This window comes from Chlorocebus sabaeus, chromosome 22, assembly GCF_047675955.1.
Source record: "Chlorocebus sabaeus isolate Y175 chromosome 22, mChlSab1.0.hap1, whole genome shotgun sequence".
Lineage (NCBI taxonomy): Eukaryota > Metazoa > Chordata > Mammalia > Primates > Cercopithecidae > Chlorocebus > Chlorocebus sabaeus.
The window spans coordinates 73,738,047-73,745,431 of NC_132925.1; positions in this window are offsets into that span (position 1 = coordinate 73,738,047).

A 7,385-nucleotide genomic window follows, 5' to 3' on the forward strand; every position below is an offset into this window, starting at 1 on the left:
ATCAAGTATCCACAGTGGGCTATTAAGTATTCAGAAGGGCACTTTATCTGAATATGAAGAAATAATTAAATCCTCAGCTGATCAAATATAAACCATGAAAAGTCAGAAAGTAACGCTGCCCCCAAATCTCCTCCATTCGCAACTCTTCCTAAGCACTAGAGTCTGTTTTCTATCAGGTGATTCCTTTTATCTTAGGAGCCCCTCTAATCACTCAGAATGTACTCTGCATTGGGTAATTCAAAAGCAAAATCTCTCACAACTGAATTTTTCAGGAAAAGCTCATTAACTCAATGTGAGGGAAGCGTTCTCTGAAGCAATGAAAAGAATATTTTTAAATGAAATGCCGTTTCCTTACTTTTAGAGGACCCAGAGCTGGAGTTAGAACTTCAAGAGGCTCTAAAGACCGAGGTTCTGATGGCCACACCCATACATTACTTTCTGTTTCAAAATAAAATCTCCCTCATGGCCGGGCTCCGTGGGATTATGAGTGGCTCACACCTGTAATTCCAGCACTTTGGGAGACCAAGAAGTGTGGATCACTTGAGGTCAGACCAGCCTGGCCAACATGGTGAAACCCTCGTCTCTACTAAAAATACAAATATTAGCTGGGCATGGTGGTGCATGCCAGTAGTCCCAGCTACTAGGGAGACTGAGGCAGGAGAATCACTTCAACCTGGTAGGTGGAGGTTGCAGTGAGCTGAGATGGCACCACTGCACTCCAGCCTGGCCGACTGAGTAAGGCTCCGTCTCAAAAAAAAAAAAAACAAAAAACTAAAGTAAAAGTAAAATAAAAACTGCTGAAAAGAAGCCCAAAGTTGTAGTTTTCCCACCAATACTACATCATTGATTTTCTTGAAACAGCATATATTTAATTCTTTTTTTTTTTTTTTTTTTTTTGCTGAGGTACCTTCAGGAAAGTGTGTGTGTCTGTGTGTGTGTGTGTGTGTCTGTGTGTGTGTGTGTGTGTGAAATTGCTTTGCTGGTAACTAAGCATGTTCAATGTGCCTACCAAGAAGGCAGAACTGTAAGGACAAGGACCTGCATATTCACATCAAACTAGTCTGGCACAGAGTGGTCTAGCCAAAGTGGAATTTAGAGGCTTGGGTTCAAATCCCAGTTGAGCCACTTACCAGCTGTCTGATCTTGGGTGAGTTACTCTCTGAGCATCAACTGCCTTGTTTGTTGTTGAAACATTGATGTGTGGAGATGACAGCAGGTACACAGAAACACAGTAAGTGTCCCCTAAATGGTAACTAAATAACAGTAGACAGTGATTTGCCATTAACCCACCGCTTATATGTAAATAAAGCCTAAGCAAAGCACTATGGATTTCCTTAAGTAGACTAGCCCGGCACCCTTACAAATGCTTAGTTTTTCAAAATTCTCTTAGCACGTTTAGAGGACAAAGAATTGTTCAAAAACTCCACAAATTTTAATTTAGCAGAATCGAAGTTAATGAGTTTTCGGTATCCTAAAATGTAGAGAGAAGGAATGAAAAGAGAAGGGAAGAAAATTATATTTAAAATGACCTAAGGAAAAAAGATAACAATACATATGATATCAGAGGATTTAAGCATTTGGGGAGTAAACAGAATGTTATTTCCTGGAGTTTGTTTATTTTATTTTATTTTATTTTGAGACGGAGTCTCGCTCTGTTGCCAGGCTGGAGTGCAATGGCGCCATCTCGGCTCACTGCAACCTCCACCTCTCGTGTTCAAGCGATTCTCCTGCCTCAGCTTCCCGAGAAGCTAGGATTACAGGTGTGCCACCACGCCCAGCTAATATTTTGTGTTTTTTTGTTTTTTTTTTTTTTGGTAGAGACAGGGTTTCACTGTGTTGGCCAGGCTGGTCTCAAACTCCTGGCCTCAAGTGCTCTGCCTGCCTCGGCCTCCCAAAGTGCTGGGATTACAGGCATGAGCTACCGTGCCCCGCCTGCAGGAGAATGTTTAATGTCTGCTGGGCAAACCTACTTTTCTGAGAATATGAAGGCTTTCAATACTTGCTCAATTATTTTATGTCTTGTCACAAGACACAAAGGATATCCTTGTTCTTAGGAAATACATAGTAAAAATAATAATATTTAATAATGAGGATGAATTTTTTTTTTAAAAAAGGAACCTGGGTGCAGTGGTTTATGCCTATAATCCCAACACTATGTGAGATCAAGCTTCCAGGAAGAATGATTGAGCCCAGGAGTTTGAGACCAGCCTGAGCAACATAGCAAGACCCCGGTGCTTCCAAAAAATTTAAAAATTAGGGAGGCGTGGTGGTGCATGTGCCTATAGTCCCAGTCACTCAGGAGGCTGAGGCAGGAGGGTCGCTTGAGCCCAGGAGTTACAGCAAGCTATGATGGTGCTACTGCACTCTAGCCTGGGAAAAAGTCTCTTTAAAACAAAAACAAAAACAAAAACAAAACCCTCCTATAAATCAGTAATCAAAGGACAAATAATCCAGTAAGAAAATGTCAAAGACTTAATGAATGCTAGAAAATACACAAAAAGTAAATAACCATTTCAAAAAGATTGGACCTTGTCTCTAAAAGAAAGGAAAAAGAGAGATGCTGTCATTTAACACATCTGGGGATACTTCCTCACCCCTGTGGTAGTCATTCATTCAACAATCTACTGTCAGCCTTTGTATTAGAAACTGAGGATAAAATGACCAAGATTCATGCGTGCCCCTCACTCACAGGGAACAGAGTTGCGGATAGGAGGGAGAAAAAGTATACCCTTGAGGACATTTATTGAGTAGTACCTATATGCCACGCACTGCTTTAAAACATTATATATGTGGCCTGGCATGGTGGTTCATGCCTGTAATCTCAGCACTTTGGGAGGCAGAGTCAGGTGGATCACTTGAACTCAGGAGTTCAAGACCAGCCTGGCCAACATGGTGAAACCCTGTCTCTACTAAAAATATAAAAATTAGCCAGGCGTGGTGGTGGCAGGTACCTGTAATCCCAGCTACACGGAAGACTGAGGCAAGAGAATCACTTGAACCCAGGAGGAGGAGGTTGTAGTTAGCCAAGATCGCACCATTGCACTCCAGCCCAGGCAACAAGATTGAAACTCCGCCTCAAAAAAAAAAAAAGAAAAAAATCATATATACAAACGGATTTATTATGGACTTCAGTGACAGTACTGAGTCAAAAGCTATGTAATTCTCATCTCTCCTTTTCTTACAAAGTTATCAATGAAAGCTGTTAACTGAAAAATGGCAACAACCATAAAATTTAGGTTTCTTGAAAAAAAGTCTATGTAAGCCGTTTTAAAATAGGCGTGTATTCTTCAGAAATGTCATTATCACGAAAGACAAAGGCTGAGGAACTGATCAAAATAAAAGGAGGCATAATTATTAAATGTAACATGCAAACTTGGTCTGGATTCTGTACTGGAGGAAAAAGTGCAACAAAAGTCCTTTTTGGTCAATTGACAAAATTGGATGATAGTACATTCAATAAAAATATTGATCAATATTTAATTACTTGCAGCCGGGCACGGTAGCTCACGCCTGTAATCCCAGCACTTTGGGAGGCCTAGGTAGGCGGATCACGAGGTCAAGAGATTGAGACCATCCTGACTAACACGGTGAAAAATGCAAAAATTAGTTGGGCGTGGTGGCACATGCCTATAGTCCCAGCTATTCGGGAGGCTGACGCAGGAGAATCGCTTGAACCCAGGAATCGGAGTTGCAGTGAGCCGAGATTACGCCACTGTTCTCCAGCCTGGCGACAGAACGAGATAATGGCAGTGTGGTTATGTAAGAGGGTATCCTTGTTCTTAGGAGATACATACTAAGGAATATAAGCATAAGGCAGAATGATGACTGCAACTTAATCACAAACTGTTTTTAAAAAATGTTTACAGGCAGGGCGCAGTGGTTCACGCCTGTAATCCCAGCACTTTGGGAGGCCAAGGCAGGCAGATCACCTGAGGTCAGGCATTCGAGACCAGCCTGGCCAACATGGCGAAACCCTGTCTCTACTAAAACTACAAAAATTAGGCAAGCATAGTGGCACGTGCCTGTAATCCCAGCTACTCGGGAGGCTGAGGCAGGAGAATTGCTTAAACCCAGGAGGCGGAGGTTGTGGTGAGACAAGATTATGCCATTGCACTCCAGCCTGGGTGACAAGAGTGAAACTCCATCTCAAAAAAAAAAGTTTGCATATGACAAATGACAAAGAAAATGGGCAAATGTTAACAGTTTGTGAATCTAGGAAGAAGGGATGTGAGAGTTTTTTAATACTAGTCTTATAATTTCTCTTGACACTTGTAATGATTTATGAATAAAAGTTTAAAAATTATGTACATATAAAAAACAGCATTCCTAATAGCACAAAGGTAGGAATGAAAATTCCAAGCACACACTCTCTGCAGCTGGGTATCATTAAGAATGATGTCCCGTTGTGACCAAATATTAAAAGTTTGATCCGCCATGGTGAATTTCCATGGATTTGGGCAATAAAATGAAACATTCTCCCAGTCTAGGATTTTATTATCATTCCCCTGGGAATGTATACTTAGTCAGATATTCTTTATTTTGGCACCAGGTCACCCGCCATTCCAGAATGTGTTTTGAAGTCAATTCATCTCTTAGGCCATCCAAATATTGAAAATGTCATTAAAATATAAGGTAAAACTGAACAGATTTTTATCTTGAAATTCCCCCAGTCCATTCCTATTTCTATTCATCATTGGGGAACTGTTACTTGTAATCTGAAGTCCCTAATGAGCTTAGACTCTTGATTGGCCAAACATAACTTTACCCCGATTTAAAGTTTTTTCCTCATTTAACAATGTGATTTATGTGCTAACTTACACATATCTCAGGAGGCGAAGGATTCAAATACCAGCCGTGACTTGGGACTTTAAGAGAAATAACTTTATGTAGGCTTAGTTATAAATGGAGAGAAAATTCTTACCTCATGGAGATGATGTAAGAGACAATTATCATTTGCAAAATGTCTCAAGGTCTTAAGATGGAAGGGGTCATTTGGGTGTATCAGACTGTCATTTGTATTATGGGTTCTCTCACATTCCTTTGATATTATATAGAGCACAATCATTTTAGTCTGTTTTCTCAGAAGTCTATGAAGGTGGTTGCCTCATTTTGCCCATTAAACAAATGAATTTATTTTCCCTTGGCTGCAGGAAATGTTCCTATCAATGGAATAAAAAATAAAGAAACTCATAGGCCTAGCCATGTTGCTTCTCCTTTATTTGACTGGTTGACTAAATTAGCTATTTTATTTTCAATTGTTGATTGGCTTTATTTTTTGTAAGAGATGTGGTCTCGCTGTGTTCCCAGGCTGGTGCACAGTGGCTATTCAGAGGCACAATCATGGCACACTACAGCCTTGAACTCTTGGGTTCTAATGATCCTCCTGCCTCAGCCTCCCAAGTAGCTGGGTCTACAGGGGTGCACCCCCATGCCTGGCTTGTTTTACTTAATTTTTTTCGTGTTATTGTTTTAGTTTAATTTCATTAAACAAACTACTTTTACCTTAGTATGTTTGAATCATAAGCATATGGCCAAATAAATTCCACCAAGTTATTTAGCACCTACTATGTGTTAGGCACAGAGAGAAAACAGATAGACAAACAGACTCAGTCACTGATCTTATGAAGCTCAGAGTCCAGTTGAAGAGAAACAAGAGAAACAATCACAGGATTAAGTATTTCATTTTATTTTTCTATTTTTATTTTTTAATTTTTTTAGATGGAGTCTTGCTCTCTTGCCCAAGCTGGAGTGCAGTGGCCCGATCTCAGTTCACTGCAACCTCCACCTCCTGAGTTCAAACTATTCTCCTGCCTCAGCCTCCCAAGTAACTGGGATTATAGGCGAGTGTCACCATCCCTGCCTAATTTTTTTGTATTTTTAGTAGAGATGGGGTTTCACCATGCCGGCCACACTGGTCTTGAACTCCTGACCTCAAGTGATTTGCCTGCCTTGGCCTCCCAAAATGCTGGGATTACAGGCATGAACCACTGCACCCAGCCAAATACTTCATTTTAAGTTTGGCAAAGGCATAAACAGAAAGTAAAGAATGAGACGTGGAATTATAAAGATGCACTTGATGTAAATCAATTTCTAATAGATCTTTCCAGTTCTGCTTGTAATGAATGTGATCACAGATTTTTCTCATAGGTCAGTTATTTTAATAACACATTAATTTGTCAGAAACCATGCATCTAGGCCACAGGAAGAGTTCAGCATTATTTTCTTAGCGACACATCTTATTTTCTCAGAGTTTTAATATTTTTGAGGATTACATGATGAAATGGAATATTGCAACTGTAGAAAAAAATGGCAAATACTGAGCCAAAATTGGTTCTTACATACTTGATGGTAAAAATCAAGAGGAAATTAAATATTTTTTAAAAGCACAAAATAAACAATATTGTAGCAATGAATTAAGGAACAAACTGTAGGACTCATTGCCATTCCTGAGATAACATCTAGTTAGTTATTAAATGCTTTCTATCTTTATAAAGGCTCAATAAATGATACATTCGTTGGACTCATACTGTAGCCTTTTTCACTTAAAAGTATTGAATAATCTTGCATAGAAATGACCCCCTTCTGGTACAGGTCCAAGATTGAGTTGGTTTGTACTGAAATAACTGTAAAGCTCTTATAGGCAGTCTCTTAAGTACAGTTACACATCGCTTAATGAGGGGATCACGTTCTGAGAAATGTGTAGGTACAGGTTTCCTCATTTTTTGCACATCATAGAGTACACGCACACAAACCTAAATGGGACAGCCTACTACACACCTAGGTTCCCAGGCTGCGAACCTGTGCACCGTGTTACCGTGCTGAACACTCTGGGCAATTGCAACAGAATGGTAAGTATCTGTGTATCCAAACATGTCTAAATATAGAAAAAGGGCCAGGCCCGGTAGCTCACGCCTGTAACCCCAGTACTTTGGGAGACCAAGAGAGGAAGATCCCTTGAGCCCAGGAGTTTGAGACCAGACTAAGCAACATAATGAAATTCTTGATGAATTTTTTTAAAAAACCAGCTGGGCATGGAGGTGCACACCTGTGGTTCCAACTACTTGGGAGGCTGAGGTAGGAGGATTGCTTGAGCCCGTGAAGTGGAGGCTGCAGTGAGCCATGATCAAACCACTGCACTCCAGTATAGGAAACAGTAAGACCCTGTCTCTAAATAAAGAAAGAAAATGTATAGTAAAAATCCAGTATTAAAATCGAATGGGACCAATGTTTTATATGCGATTTGTCACTGACTGAAACATTGTTATGTGTTGCATGGCTTGCATTCACATGTCTAAATAACCACAGAGGACTAGACATTCATTGGACCTATCACCTGCTTCTTTTTTTTTTTTTTGAGATGGAGTCTTGCTCTGTCACCCAGGCTG